The sequence below is a fragment of the Trifolium pratense genome, linkage group LG7 (genome assembly GCF_020283565.1).
Source record: "Trifolium pratense cultivar HEN17-A07 linkage group LG7, ARS_RC_1.1, whole genome shotgun sequence".
Taxonomy (NCBI): Eukaryota; Viridiplantae; Streptophyta; class Magnoliopsida; order Fabales; family Fabaceae; genus Trifolium; species Trifolium pratense.
The window spans coordinates 24,842,162-24,859,478 of record NC_060065.1 but is presented as its reverse complement, the minus strand read 5'-3'; the positions used below and the strand labels follow the sequence as shown (position 1 = coordinate 24,859,478).

At 34.4% G+C, this 17,317-nt stretch overlaps 1 pseudogene; it reads left to right on the top strand.

Annotated features, from left to right (window-relative positions):
- Positions 1-12,880: 12,880 nt before the first annotated feature.
- LOC123896112 lies at positions 12,881-15,713 on the top strand (annotated as a pseudogene).
- The last annotated feature ends 1,604 nt before the right edge of the window (positions 15,714-17,317 follow it).

Genomic DNA, 17,317 nt, shown 5'->3' with positions numbered 1-17,317 from the left:
TGATAATGTGTTCTGATAGCTTATGCTCTGATAGCGTGCTTGATGGTTGTGGGAGTGCTATGTTCTTGATGTGTGATGTCATGCCTGATGTCTAGACATCCTGATCTGATGTGTGAGAATTTATTTTTCTCAGTATGCGGGGGTTTATTTCTCCCTATGTGGTTCTTTTGTGAGAGTTTAGTTCTCTCTGTTATGTAACTTGCACTTCTGATACTGTTATGGTACCTCTATGCCTCTGTTCTTTTGTTTAATGCACACTGACTTTATTTGTCATAATTTGTGGCTAAAAAGGGGGAGTAGTGATCTGTGATATGTAAGATCTATCTGCGTGATGTGTGGACAGATGTGCTGACATCTGGTGTGTATGTTGTTGCGGTTCTTCCTGCGATGTGTTAATCTTCTAGGCCTATGTCTGAGCGGAGTAAATGTTACCTTCAGCTCTGTGTGATGTGCATGCAAGAATTCCAAAAAGCATTTAAATTTGTAGCATAGGGCATGATCATAATCATAGTCATAGAAATATGGATGATTCATTGTGCTTAGTCATAATCATAGCAATATGGATGACTTTTATGCTTAGGATCACAATCATAGAAATATGGGTGATTTGGGTCACAGTCATAGCAATATGGGTGACTTAGTTAGTTACAATCATAGAAATATGAGTAACTTGTACATGCTTATTTATGAATGCACACATGTGTGTCTACAACAACTATTAAGCATTGATCACTCTGATTGAATGCTTCTGCTATTACAAGGATGTTGTAGTTCCTATGGTTGACTACATTGTATGCTTGTGCTCTGTCATGCACAAATTCAGGGGGAGTGGTAGTATGAATAAGTGACAAGTGTGATGCCAGATGCTGAGACATCTTGGCTTTATTCTCTGGTGGCTGGGAATTTATTTTTCCCTGGTGATCTTTTGTTGAATGGATGTACTCTAATTGTAGGAGTTTATTTCTCCTATCTTTGAATCCACTGTGAGAGTTTATTTCTCTCTATCTGCTCTGTGAGGATATATGTGTTCACTCCTGCTGTTGCATGCCTCTGTTACTACCTACAAGTTATTCGTAGCTGAAGAGCTCTCTTGGAAGTAGCTTAGTTGTGTTACTTTCTTTCCTAGTTGTGGGCTCATGTTGACTTGAAGGAAAGTATGGATTGTATCTCTCTAAAGACTGGTCTAAAATTGTTTTAGCCAAAATTTGCCAAAGGGGGAGATTGTTGGGTTTTTGTATGTTGGCTACATTTTGCAAAAACATCTTTTAGCCAAGTGTTGAGACATGTGTGCGTACACCAAGTATTGAGACAGATGTAACAACACTTGTATGTCTGATTGTTCGCGCTAGCTAGCGTTTTTATTTTCTACTCAATCTTTCGAAGATTTGATTGAAGAATTGTTTCGTGGTTTCTTACTCAACAAGGCGCACGTGATCAATGTGTTTCAGAAGGCAGCTGAACCCTAGTTCTATTTTCTAAAGGAATAAAATAACTTTTAGAAAATATAATATTTGTTTCAAAAATATATCTTGTGAAGATTGCTGCAGAAAATATAAAAGATTTATTTCAAGCAACCTGTAGGTAATGAGTTGATTATTGTACTTGGAGGAAGCTTTTAAGCAAGTCCAAATTGTGAACTTAGTCGTTGGCTAGGTGTTAATGTCATTGAAGTGTGTCTTCATCTTTGTCAAGGAGAGTGTCTCCATTATGTTGTTATTGAAATCCTTACTGGTTGTAAGGTTGAGGGGAGTGAAACGGGGTGTCATATCTAGGAGTTCCTAGGTAGAAGTGTCATTGGGTAGGGATTAAGTGAGGAGTTGTAAACGGGTGAGTTTAGCTCTGAATTAATACTGCTGATAGTGAATTTCCTCCTGGATTGGTATCCCCCAGATTAGGCTGTTAGGCTGAACTGGGTTAACAATTATGTGTGTCGTTTATGCTTTTCAGTATATGTTTTTAATGCTCTGTTTTATTGTTCTTACTGCTAAGACAAGTGTTACGACAAGTGTCTGCACATCGTGGACAACACTTGTCTACTATGTACCAGAATTTCAATTTCAATAAGCTGAAAAATAATAATGCATCACTTTTTACGGACATTTACATATAGCAGCAACACACATAACATACTCATGTTGTTTAGATTCTTATCATGTTAGTCTTTCGAATAATAGAGATTTAGAAAGAGTCTCTTCGAAGACTATAATTTGCCACGTTATTTCATGTTATAGAATCAAAAAAATAACAAACAAAAAATAAAAGTCCTAAATATCAAACGAAAAAAATATATCATATAATTTGAAAATAAGTTTGTTGTTTTTTGAGAAAATGCATCAAATTTAAAGGATATTAAATACCTGTAAAAGTGACGCATACCCAGCGAGCCCCTTTGTGGTAAAGACAGAAGCATCATTCAAGGTATCATATAATTCAACCAACGCAATAGCACCCCAAGCAAATCTACCACATGTAGACAAAACCCTAAACATCGGTAGATATTTTGCATCCACGCGTGTAAAACTCTTATCAGTGCAAATGGTACAGCCGACCAACAACAACAAATACGACCTAGCAGCACAATCATAATTCTTAACTTCACACTGCCTTATGTAGTTATCAAATCGCCATTGTTGAGAAAAATATCCACCTCGCTGCTTTCTTGTCTCTCTGGCCGTATACTGAATATTGACACCCAACAAATCAGCTGTAAGTGCCGCGGCTTCTTCCTCCGTGAACGATGACCGTGTGTAAAAGTCACCCCTAATCGGAATATGCAACAAACAGGCAACATCATCCAGTGTAATTGTCATTTCACCGAATGGCATGTGAAATGACGATGTCTCTGGGTGCCATCTCTCAACAAATGCGGATATAAGATTCGGATCGACCTTGTCCAAACTGGTCCGCTCAAGTGGACTCAACCCAGATGCAGTCATCCAACCTTCAACAATTGGTGGATGTTGATCAGGAACTCATTCGGCCAGTTTGCTACCGAGAGATGCTATCTTTAATTCAATTCTTGGTCCATGACGTTCCTACATTATATGACAAAGGATTGTAAATAAGTTTATCACAATTACAACTATTTTGGTCATATTATGGGTGACAGAAACCAGAGAATAGCGTAGTAATTAAGTGAACAAAACAAAACAAATGCAATAAGGCAGCAAGTAAGTGAACAAAACAAATGCAATAGCTATTTATAAATAATACTAGGTTACGAGTGTTACCAAAACATTAAGTGAATTTTTTCATAATTTTTGACCTGAGATTCTTTCCCCAGACATTGATCATAAGATACATCCTACTGCTATACATTTCATTGAACTTTAACTAAAACTATAAATAAAAATTGATTACCTCGCCAAACCATACATGACGAGCAACGTGCTCATGATACCGTGTCAGAAGACTAGTATCAATCGGTCCTCCAGGCCACACCACAGGCTGCACCACAGGTGGCACCTCCGGCACAAGCTCCTCTGCCTGGCGCCGTAGAAACTCTTCATGTCGGAGATCTTCGGAACGCCTAATTCTACCATCGCGTCCTCTGATACGCGCCACTGATAAAAAAAACAACATTCATTAATAAAAAAATGCAAATACAGTTTAAAAATGCATACCGGAACACTTGGGTTCGAGTATTCCGGTATGCAAATATTAACAAGCGAAACAGATGAGAAATTTTCATACCGGAACTCTTTTTTCAAGTGTTCCGGTATGAATATCATACCGGAACACTTTTTTTTTTTTTTTTTTTTTTCAAAAATGGAGAGCATGGCATCATAGTAATTCATCGACATCCCAACTATGTTGGCACCTCAATGCACTACCACTCCTCTACCATCTCATCAAAAGTATTATTAGAATGAAAAAACAAGAGAAAGGGTGGGGGGCATAAACCAAACCCACCAAAACAAGATTAGCGAAAGCGATAATTAGACAAACCAACTCTATCTCTAAAGAAACTCTCTCTAGTGCAACTTGGTAATTGATCCCACCAGACTAACCCATCAACAAAAAAACCCGCATTAGCTAATCTGTCTGCACAAGTATTTCCTTCCCTATAAATATGAGAAAATCTAAAACGAAAATTTCTAACGATATGAAGACAATTTTTCCATTTAACCTTCAGCTTCCAAGGGACCACATTCACATTAGTGAAAGCTTGAACTAAGAGGATAGAGTCACATTCAAGCCAAAGACGGGTCCATCCTTTAGCAGAAGCAAATTCAATAGCATAAATTGCAGCGCAAATTTCAGCATAAAGAGAGGTTGCAACACCAATGTTAGCCGAAAATGCACCTAAAAAAGTACCAAGATGGTCTCTAAAGATGCCACCACAAGAAGAAATACCTGGAGAACCTCTAGAGGCTCCATCAGTATTGCACTTCACCCAAAAACTAGGAGGCATGATCCAATTGACTTGTTTAATAGATGGCGGAGGGGGAGGATGACAATCAACACCAAAATGCTTGAGGATAGAAAATTCTTTTATAGATGAGTACATGTGACCTTTGGAATAATGAGCTGCTTGATGAATAAGACTTTTCACATAGATCAGATCACGAGAAAAATAGGGATAAATATCATTAAATCTGACATTGTTCCTGCATTTCCAGACCTTCCACAAAATATTGACAATGGCTGCAATAATGAGATCATGTAATTGAGGACTCCAACCTTTGTTACATATGCCAAGAAGGGAATCAAAATTTGAGAGATCAAGAGGCATGCCTAGCAAAGAAGATAACCAGTTCCAATACTGCATTATAAAGGGGCAGCGCAAGAACAAATGAGTACCAGTTTCGTAACTACTTCCACAAAGACTGCAACAAGAAACAATCGTGAGGCCTCTTTTGATCAAGTTATCATCAGTGGCAATAACATTGTGCATAATTCTCCAAGCAACTAAAGATCTAGAAGGAGGAATAAAAAGTTTCCAGATGAACTTGGTCCAACCTAAACATTGAGGGGGCTGCATACCACAAGAATATGCAAGTTTAAAAGTCAATTCTCCAGAGATAGAATCTTCCCAAACTAATTCGTCGGGTTCCGGTATGGATGGGAGAGAAAGAGCATGAATATCGCAAGTAATAATAGGAAATTGTTGTTTAAAAATTTCAGGTAAAGCCCAAACTTGATTATGAACGACTTCTGCAACTTTGGCATTCACCAGATGCAAAATAGGATTAGGAAGTGGCTCCAAAATTAAGTCTTTTAATTTGTAACCAAGCCAATTATCATTCCAAAATGAAGTAGATAAACCGTTACCAATTTGCCAAATACTATGATCACGAACCAAATGTAAAACATGTTTCAAACTTGACCAAATAGATGATGAAATCGCATGATTGATGGGACTAGAATTACGAAAAAATCTGCTTTTAAGAGTGATAGCCCATTGTTTGTCAGATTTAATCAAGTCCCAACAAAGTTTAAGACAACCAGCTTTGTTCACGTCTTTTAGTTTTCTCAACCCAAGACCACCAGCTGAAGTAGGAGTACAAACTCTGTCCCAAGATAGAGTGACCAATTTCTTCTTATCTACACTACCAGACCAAATAAAATTTCTAATACAACGATCCATCTGCTTAATCAAACCTTTAGGCCAGGAATAGACCTTGAAGCTATAAGTCAACATGCCATGAATCACAGAATTAACAAGTTGAACTCTTCCCATCATAGACAAAGAATGACCCTTCCAAGAAGCTAGTTTAGATTTGACTCTATCTGCTAAAGCCTGAAGATGAATGTTTTTAGGCTTCCCTTTAAAGATAGGAACTCCAAGATAGTCAAAAGGCAATGAACCCAAAGAAAATCCAAGAGTATTGGACAAAGTATTTAATCTGGTAGGACTAATAGAGCCTCCATAAAGTTTGCTCTTATGAGGACTAACCCTCTGGCCCGAGTTAGCACCATATTCTTCCAACAAATCATGAATGTTTCTAGCATTTTTTTTAGTAGCTTTACAAAAAATCATCAAGTCATCAGCAAAAAAAGAGTGGCTAGGAAGAATAGTTCTACCTGAAGTAATACAACTTAACTTGTTATCATCCACAAGAAGAGAAAGATGTCTGCTCAACACTTCTTCTGCAATACAAAAAAGAAGAGGGGATAAAGGATCCCCTTGTCTGACTCCTCTAGAACAGCCGAAAAAGCCAACAGTTTTACCATTAACCAAGAGAGACAATTTTGCAGAATGAAGAATAGTGGAAATCCAAGAACAAAATTTATGATTAAAGCCAAAAGCCTGTAGTACTTTGAGAAGGAAACTCCAATCTAAAGTATCAAAAGCCTTTTTAATGTCTATTTTCATAGCCATATTACCCCCGAAAGATTTTTTGTCCAACATGTTAATGGCCTCGGAGGCTATACAAATGCATTCATAAATATGTCTTCCTTGTACAAACCCTCTTTGATGTTCTGAAACAATTTTAGGAGCAAGCACCGCAAGTCTGTCCGCCAAAATTTTTGTAATAAATTTGAATTGAAAATTTGCCACCGCGATTGGTCTAAAATTTTCAATAGTATCCGCACCTGGAAATTTAGGAACAAGAGCCACATGACTAGAATTCAGATTGGGTAAAATCCAACCTTGACTGAAAAATTGAGTGACCGAGTCCACAACATCACTGCCAACAATATCCCAATAATTTTGAAAAAAACACCCCCCAAAACCATCAGGGCCGGGTGAAGAAGAACCATCCATATTAAAAACAGCTTGTTTAACTTCTTCAAAAGAAGGAATTTTGGTCATCATATCATTATCTGCAACAGTTATAAGATGAGGTATAGTGCGCTCAATAATATCAGTAGGAGCACAGTTATTGTTACTAGCAAATAATTCTTTGCAAAAATTTAACACATGATCTTCAATATCATTAATGTCTTCAATGTAATTATCCCCTGCCTTGAGTCTAATCATTCTATTAGATATATGCCTTATTTTAGTGAGCTTATGAAAATAACCAGTGTTTCTATCCCCCTCAACAAACCACTTGGACCTGGACTTATCTCTCCAAAAATGTTCCTGCACTCTTAAAGCATCATTCAGACTAACTTGAGCAAGTTTTTCTTCATCACCTAAAGCATCCGTGTAACCAGAATCATTAATAATTTGTTGAATAGAATCAACCTTAGCAACAGCATTTGACACTTTGGTGTTCACATCACCAAAAACATCTTTATTCCAAGATTTAAGAATAGGTTTCAAAGATTTCAATTTTGCTTGCAAAATAAACATTGGACAACCAACAACATCTTTTTTCCAATGCTCAGATATAACACGCTTACAATCATCATGAGACATCCACATACTTTGAAACTTAAATGAAGATAGAAAAGTTTGAACATCAGAATCAAAATTAAAAAGAAGAGGGTGATGATCAGATTGAACCTTAGGAAGAGTACAACAAGAGACAAAATTCCAAGTGTCAATCCACATAGAGTTGCAAATGACTCTATCCAAACGAAGAGCAGCATAAGCAGGACCTCTCCTAGCATTGGCCCAAGTGAACTGGTTACCAAGAGTATCAAGATGAATAAGATGATTAGAATTGGTCCAATTAGAGAATTCATCACAAGAAGTTTTATTAGGTAGACATCTGCCATATTTTTCGTGAGCACCTAAAACAGCATTAAAATCACCAATCATGCACCAAGGGCCAACAAAACGAGATTGAAGGGAATTAAGCTCCGACCATAGTTCTCTCCTATTCACATGGGAGGTACTAGCATAGATTGCAGCAATATAACATGTTTGTTGATCAAAAGTAAGAGAGAAAACCACGTGTTGTTCTGACAACTGAAGCACCAAGGGATCAATATTGAGGTCACAAAACCCCCAAAGATTAGGAATACCGTGTCTTCTAAAGTTGAGAGCAAATCTTTTAAGATTAAGAGGTCTCAAAAAATCACCAGGAAATTGAGCATAAGATATCATAGGTTCAGATATAAAAATAATATTCGGTTTATGCTTTAAGCATAAATTTTTTAAAACTAACCTTGTGTCAAGGTTTCCAATGCCTCTGGCATTCCAATAGAGAATCTTCATAAAGAATTAAGTTGGCTACCCGTCCTAGACCGGGTGTGTAAATCAGGTTTAGGAGTATATTTTTTATTTTTACCCCTACCTTTCTTTGAGGTGACAACAGTGTATTCCCCTCCTTCATCTTGTGAATCGTCAACTTCATCTGCCCATGATGATGGATTCTTATCTAAGTGGCGGTCTTTCTCATGAACAACTGGAATGTCACTTGTTTGCTCTACTATCCGAGGATTCAGAATTTCATGATGTTGTGCATGATCCACAGTGACATCCACATTTTTGTCATTTTCTGCATGCTTCACAATCATGTCAGCATGATTACCATTATCTGCACGCATCTCCTTATTCATTATAGGTTCTACAAAAGTGTCTTTCACCACTTCCGCATTCTCTTGATCAGATTCGGGATGTAAAGATTCATAATCAGAGACTTCTTCATTTATTTTCTCATTGTCCTGGACAGGTTCATTGTTCTTATTTTTCTGCTTCGGGACAAATTTTGGATTAGGTTTGTTAGGAACAACCTTCTCCACACTTTTCTTTTGGTCCTTTGCCTTGTTGTTAACGTTTCTACACTTGTCAATAGAATGGCCAATGCAGCAACAATGTTCACAAAAATATGGCAAGTTTTCATAATCTATTTCAACAAAGAAGGCATAGCCTTCCCTTTCTACAAGAATCTGATAATGCAGCTCCTCAGCAAGATTAACATCAACCAAAATGCGCGCAAAGTGACCCATGGTGCGCTGTTTAGTTGCTTCATCCAAAGAAAGAGGTGTACCTATGCCAGATGCAATGGAAAAAAGAGTCGTAGGCATCCAATATTCTTGTGGCAAACCATAAATACGAATCCAAATTTGAGCATTAGTAACCTTCAAGTTTTCAGGTTTAAAGTCACTGGACCAAGCAGACAGACGCAACAAACCCGGCTTAAGATTCCATGTTCCGATGCTCCAAACCCGATTGAGGTCTTCACAATTTTGAAAATAAAACTCATAAAAGCCCTTTCCCAACGGAGTGATTTGCCATTTATTTACCGGAGCCCAAGCTTTGGTGAGCTTCTCGCGAATTTCATGTAAACGCAAAGGCTTATCTCCCTTAGCCATGATCAAACGGCCATGGAGATTGTTCTTGCATCTATCCAAACCCGCTTTGTAAGAATCCTCCGGTATTTTAATAGATAACCTCTTTCCTTTTAAGCACGGTTTAGGGAAATTACCTACCGGAACGTCGCAAACATTATGTAGAGCTTGAGCAAACGATTTCCGTTGAGGTGAAAGAACAGGAGCAGGCACAGCAGTGTCATGGGGACGATCAGAGGACACATTGGCAGCAAGAATTGACCAAGGAAGGTCCCTGGAACGATGATAGATGCTAGCAGCCATTGACACACAGTCAGGAGTCGAACTCTGTTACAAGCGTGTAGAGAAACTCACCAATCTTTGCAAAGCTCAATCCAGGAAAACCTAGAGAGCCTTGACACGATTGATTCTCTAACACAATTACAGAACAAAGAAAACCCCAATTGATTCACAATAACAAAAGAACGCAGAAGCCAGAAACGTGAAGCGAAGAAAATCACAGATCGACAAACGAGAGAGAAAGAAGAATCGACAGTAACCAATCAGGAAGCGACGGAGATCGTGGTGGCTGGACAGTATAAGAACGGCGATGGCTGAAGAACCCGTTCCGGCAGAGACAACGCAAACTAAATCGCAAACCAGAACAACCTTCACCGTTAGCCGTTCAAGCAACCGTCGAAGTTAATGACTCAGAACACCAACTGGAACGGCGGTGGTCGTGGTGACTGGACGGTATAAAGGCAGCGAAGGCTTAGGCGAGACTCGGCGGCAGAGACATCGCGAAACCCTTTTCCTGGTTCAGCATTCCCAAATCAATAATACAATTTTGTCTTGAATAAGATTCGAACCCGCAACCCTTTAGTGCAAGGCAATATTTCCAACCACTTTTTTTTTGAAAAAAGAGTTCCGGTATGAATATTCATACCGGAATACTTAAACGAAAGTGTTCCGGTATGAATATTCATACTGGAACACTTGAAAAAAGAGTTCCGGTATTAATATTCATACCGGAATACTTAAACGAAAGTGTTCCGGTTTGAATATGCATACCGGAACACTTGAAAAAAGAGTTCCGGTTTGTTATTCATACTTACTCTCTCGATTTCCTCTTTCACAACACCGGAACACTTTTTTGAGAAGTGAGTGGAAAATGAATTTTTTTTTACGGTTTTACTTTATATACGGGGGCATTTTCGTCATTACAAAATTTGTGTTGGGGTAGATGGAAGATTGTTGGGGTAGAAAAAAAATTTCTTATAATTGAGTGATTGTTCCACTTTTTAGAAAATATGAAATTAAATTAGGAATTTTGATTTTGACACAAATTTATAGAGATTAATTAAACTAATTGTAAAAAAAAAATTATGTGTGGTTTGACAAAAAAAAATTAAACTATGAATTATTGTAAGAAAATTGAACAAGAGCAAAAAAATTGCTTTGAGAAAAACAAAAAAAAAAAGTATTGGTTTTGGATATGGATATCCGGTTAAATAATCGATTTTTATATTTGGATAACCCATACATATATCAATAAACCGGTTAATTTCATTTTAGAATTAACCGGTTTTTTTATTTTGGATATGGTTGTGGATTAATGACTATAATCGATTATTTTGTGCACCCCTAACTGGAACAACATTGTTACGGTGCGCAATTTGCATCTCTGCCACTTAACCCTAGCAGTTTACCTACTTTCTGCATAATGCATGCCAAATACCTTAATACTTGCACCAGTTAAGCGGCAATCATGCAAAGGAAGAGGTCTGCAATTAGTTATGTAATAAGATCATTAGCATACATAAAAAGACAAGTAAAGTATTTAAATGGTTTAACCAAGAGATATAGATAATAAGCTAATCACAACTCAAACCACATACGTCGGCTGTATTAGAAACAAACTATTCACCTAATAATAATTTAAATTCATACTAAAATCATGCTAAAAAGATCAATTATATGTCCTACAACCAGAATCATATATATTTGTGCACAAACCAGTAGAATATCCTGATGAATATGAAGTTGTGTTGTTAGAGATTGTTTGAAGTCTCACATTGCTTAGTTTCTCGGGATGTGATGTGTATAAATATGTGAGGGCAACCTCACCCTTTAAGCTAGCTTTTGGGGATAAGATCCAAGCATATTTAACATGGTATCAGAGCCGGGTTAAAGACTACAATGTGGGCATCTGACCCAGGACCACGCTATGTGTGAGGGTGGGTGTTGAATATGAAGTTGTGTTGTTGGAGATTGTTTAAAGTCTCACATTGCTTAGATTCCCGGGATGTGAAGTGTATAAATATGTGAGAGCAATTTCACCCTTTAAGCTAGCTTTTGGGGTTGGTAGGAGATCCGAGCATATTTAAGAATCATATGTCCTACTTTCATCCTTATGTCAACACCTCCTCAAACAAGTAAAAGCCTCGATACAATTTTGGTTGCAAAGTTGCAAAAAACAGTTCTGAAACTTCACAAGTTAACATATATAATATCATAAAAAGTAAAATCTTGAAGAAACACATTAGATATAGAGCATATCATATACAGCTAAAAAAATACAATCAATACCACCATAAAAATTATAAATCAAACTAATTCAAAAATTATTTCTTTTTACAAAATGAAGATTTTTTCTATAAATAAAATCACTTTATAACTCATAAATAATTTTACTACTTTATTTATGAAAAAAAAACTACATTTTGTTATTTCTTTGAAAATAAAGTATTAATTTATAAAATTAAATTGTAATTTTTATTAAAAAACACTATCAATTTTTTTTATATCATCAAAACACTATCAATTTTGTTATTTATTTTATTTGTTGTGTAAATGTTAATTTTATTAATTATCTCTTAATTTTTTATTTATCGTTTCAATTTCAATGTTACGGAATATGATATTTTTTTATGTTAATTACACATATAAATAACTATTTTTTATTGTGTTAACATTATATATAATTTAAATAAATAATGTTTTTTAAAAAAAAAATTATATTTTTTATTAGGGGTCTATTTTTATTATTTGCCCTGGACCTCCAAAATCTCGGAACCGGCCTTGACTCCACTTATTCACCTTTAAGGTGGAATTTCTAGCCACTAGGCTACTTGACAAAAAAAAACTTTTATTTTTGACTGAACAATTACAAATACTAATAAAATAATAAAGGTGATTTTTTATTTTTAGAATTTTTTTTTTCTTTAAAGAGTCTCAAACAAATTATTTTAAAAGGTAATATCTTCTTATCAATTTTTTCAGATTCTATTTAAAAAAATGAGTGTTGTAGTGGATAAGGATAAGTGCATAAATTACAAAATAATTATGAATTTTCTTACAATATTCTCTTAATAATTCTCTTAAATTATGAAAAAAATATTAAACTTTCTTTTAGTCGATATTATATACTAAATAAATATTATTCAATAAATTTAAAAAAAAATCTTATAATAAGGAGAAAAGGGATTATTATTGTTATGAAATATATTCAGATTCAAACTACTCTTTTTATTAATATATTTGGACTTAAACTACTGTTTTTATCAATTTTCACGTGTGCATTATTCAGTGAATCCGAGGACAAAAAAAGCATTGCATATCAAATCTTATCTTTTGACTATTTTGTTTTTCTTCCTTTTGTTATATTTGGCTATATATATTTTGTGTAACCACTTTAACATTCATATAAGCTTGTAAGTTGTAACAAAAGCTAGCTAAACATCATTGAGTCTAAAACAAGCAAAAACAAATGGGTAGAGAGTGCTCAATTCCATCGCTGAAGAAAAAATTGCTAGATGAAGAAAGCCTTGTTGAGTCAAATACAAAGACTCTCCAAAGAAAGCCTGGATGGAAGGCTATGCCTTATATTTTAGGTGTGTTAATATGTAATATAATTTGAATTTTTTTTAATTTTTCTATTGTGCTTAGGGGAAATGATTGATTAACATGAAGAATAATGTGCAGGAAATGACACAGTTGAGAGGTTGGCAACTTTTGGAATGCAAACAAACTTTATTGTGTATTTGATGAAAGTTTATAACATGGATCAAGTTCTTGCTGCAAATATTATGAATACTTGGATGGCTGTCTCCAATGTTGTTCCACTCATTGGTGCCTTTGTTGCTGATTCCTACTTGGGAAAATTTCTTACAATTGCCATTGCTTCCTTTGCTAATCTTATGGTATGTTTTCATTTCATTAATTTTAGTTGATATATATACACCCTCGTGTCACTATATTATAAACAAAAAATATTCTTAGCTTCATTAAATATCGAGTTATATGATCTATATTATAGATTGATAAATCAGTTATTCAATGAATTTGAAAATAGTTTTTCCACTTAAAATGTTCGAGTCATACCACTACACTATATTCTCTCATATTTTATCCTATTTCTTTAATAAAATTGTTCTCTTATAAAAATAATAATAATAATAATAATAATAATAATAATAATAATAATAAATAAATAAATAAATAAAATTGTTCTATCTTTGGAATTAAATTTTTGGGTTCCTAACATTTCAACACATCTTTAATTTGTTATTAAACCATTTGGATTATCATATTATATAATTCAACTTTTGTTTCTAAAATTGATTATAGGGATTAGTGATACTAATGCTAACAGCATGGGTGCCACAATTTCATCCAACACAATGCTCAATTCAGCAGCAACAACTTGGTGTGTGTAATGGTCACACAGATTTCCAACTATGGATCTTAATTTTTGGTCTATTCTGGTTATCAATTGGCACCGGTGGAATTAGACCTTGCAGCATTCCCTTTGCAGTTGATCAATTTGATTTGACAACTTCTGAAGGAAGACATGGAAGTAGCAGGTTCTATAGTTTGTACTACACCACACAAACCATAGTCATGTTGATAAACCAAACACTTTTGGTTTATATTGAAGATTCTGTTAGTTGGACTCTTGGTTATGGATTGTTCACTTTGTTTATGTTGATTGCAATAATAGTTTTCTTTGCTGGTACTAGAGTTTATTCTTATGTTCAGCCTGAAGGAAGTATATTATCTACCATTGCTCAAGTGTTGGTTGCAGCTAGACACAAGCAACATCTTCATCTTCCTTCTTCTGGTGATACACAAGGAGTTTTTTATGATCCTACATTGCAGAATGAATCAGAAGAAAAATTGCCTCTTACAAAAGAATTTAGGTAAGCACTTATATGGTATTATAGTCAGTGTTTTCAGAATCAGACTTGTCAGTTTAGCCGGTTGAATTGAGAACTGGCCAATTTGTCAATCAATTCAAATGAGGTCAAATCTTAGCCTCTTAAAACTGGATTGAACCGAGTTAAACTGCGCAGATGATTCAACAAATTTTGTTTTCTCTTGATTGTTTTAAAAAAAAAGTTAAATCTAAAGTCAAAAGGGATAGTTGATCTTTAAAAAAATAGAACGAGTTAATGTAGACCTTAGTAAAACTCTTATGGAGGGTTTGACCTCCATAATTGTGTCCCAAAAGGCTCTGAAGGTTAATATCTGCAGATGCGCGTAGAGGATAAGCATTTTAAAAAAAATTATAATGTAGACCTTAATAAAATACTTTCATTTACCTAATTATCACATTTAAAATATTAGTAAGAAATTTTTAAAATATAGATGCTTCCTTAACCTTATAATTAATGATTTTAATGGCTGACATTTTTATTTATTCTAGGTGTTTAAACAAAGCTGCTCTTGTGGTTGAGGAGAATGAATTAAACGGTGATGGATCAAGCAAGGATCCATGGAGACTTTGTAGCATCCAACAAATTGAAGAATTAAAGTGCATGCTAAAAATAATACCAATATGGGTCTCAAGCATCATAGTCTTCATTCCAATAGGACAACTATCAATATTTTCAATATCACAAGCCTTAAAAATGGACAGATACATAGGAAATTTTGAAATACATGCCGGCTCAGTATCAGTAATAACATTGATAGCAATAGGTATATTCCTACCTTTCTATGATCAAGTAATTTCACCATTACTAGAGAAAATAACAAAACAAGAACAAGGACTAACAACCCTTCAAAGAATTGGACTTGGACATGGTTCTGCAATTTTATCAGTATTAGTTGCAGGGTTGGTTGAAAAAAGGAGAAGGGAATTAGCAATTTCAACGCTGGACTCTAAAGGCGTTGCGCCTATGTCAGTAATGTGGCTAGCTCCTCAGTTTTTGCTTATAGCATTTTGTCACATTTTTGGAACAGTTGGATACACCGAGTTTTTCAACAAAGAATCGCCTAATAGCATGAGAAGTATAAGCAATTCTTTGCTATGTCTCAATCTTTCAGTCGGTAGTAACCTTAGCACATTCATTGTTAACATTGTGCATTCTTATACTGGAAAACAAGGTGAAGTAGATTGGCTTGATAGTGATATTAATAAGGGAAGATTGGAGTATTTCTATTTCATCATTGCTGGATTGGCAGTGCTAAATTTGTGTTATTTCATATTTTGTGCTCGTAGATACCGTTACAAGGCCACTTCATTGAAAGGATGAAAATAATGATAATTGACATATGGGGGAATTGCATAGTCCTTCTGGTTTTTTTTTTTTTTTTTTTGGTGGTCAAGGAATAGTGTGCTTCTGGTTTATAGATATGTTATACATATATTTTCCATAAACTCTCCTTGTAATAGAATTGACATGAATCATTTTCAGAGTATTTAATATTCAATGTCCGTTTTCTACCTATCATAGCTATAATTTTGTAATTTAGTTTTTTTTTTTTGGTATAGATTTTGTAATTTAGTTATTTATACCTTAGCATATATTAAAATGGCTTATATTTTCTTATTATAAGAAAAATATTGTTGAGAATAATACCTAAATATCTTTTTTTGAAGATTTTAGATTTAAATATATTTTATATTAATTTTATATTTATATTTTAAATAAAATAATATATTAGGGTTTAAGATTAATATTTTTGTTCTAAATATTTAGGATTTGTTTAGAATTTATAGGATTAGTTTATATTTCAAACATATGATTTGTTTTTATGTACATCTATATATAGAGCAATATAATTATGAATAATATATGATAAAAGAAAAATAAAAACATGAGAGTATTCTCCAGGTAAAAATATGTATTCTTCTCTGTTTCTCCATAAAAATATATCCCATCAAATTCCGCAATACTAAAAACACAAAAAACACCATATCAGTGGTATCAGAGCGCTCTCTTTCACAAGGACCTGTAAAGATGGAAGGAGAAGATGAAGACGAAGATGAAGAAGACGAAGAAAAAGAAGAAATCAACCAATAACCCATAACCAAAAATTATAACCACAACTATATCTTTATGTGTTACATGGAATATGCACATTTAATAACCAAAACCAAAATCAAAACCAAAGGAAGAAAAAAAAAACAATCAGCGCAAATCTCGGATTGGGTACAACAAAAAAATATTCAGTCAAGGAGGAGTGTTGAGAATAATGCCTAAATATTTTTGAAGATTTTAGATTTAAATATATTTTATATTTATATTTCAAATAAAATAATATTAGGGTTTAAGATTAATATTTTTGTTTTGAATATTTAAGATTTGTTTAGAATTTATAGGATTAGTTTATTATTTCAAATATATGATTTGTTTTTATGTAGCTTTATATATAGAGCAACATAGTTATGAATAATATATGAGAAAAGAAAAATAAAAACATGAGAGCATTCTCCATGTAAAAAATATATATCCTTCTCCATTTCTCCCTAAAAATATATCCCACCAAATTTCGCAATATCAAAAACACAAAATACCATATCAAATATCACAAACGCCCCAAAAATACAAGGGAAAAATCAATATTAATAGTTCTAATAAAGAAACTAAATCACACAATATAGAAGTTTGGATAATAATAACATTAACTTGCTCGTTAACACTACTGGCCAACCTGTCATAGATACAACTCTCAACGCGTGTGTGATGTCTTGAATCCAATAGGAGATTGGAACCATAACTTTCTTAATGATAATTTCCGTGTTAAAACCGTAAATCAGAGCGCTCATTGGATAGTCTAGATACCATTGGGTGGGGAGGAACAACCACAAGACACTTCACGGTTCAGAGCACTTATAAACTCCAAAGAGGGCATTATCAACCTTTAGATGGAGAGTGGAAGGCCCTCATTAAATTCAAACTTTCATTTGGATGGCTGT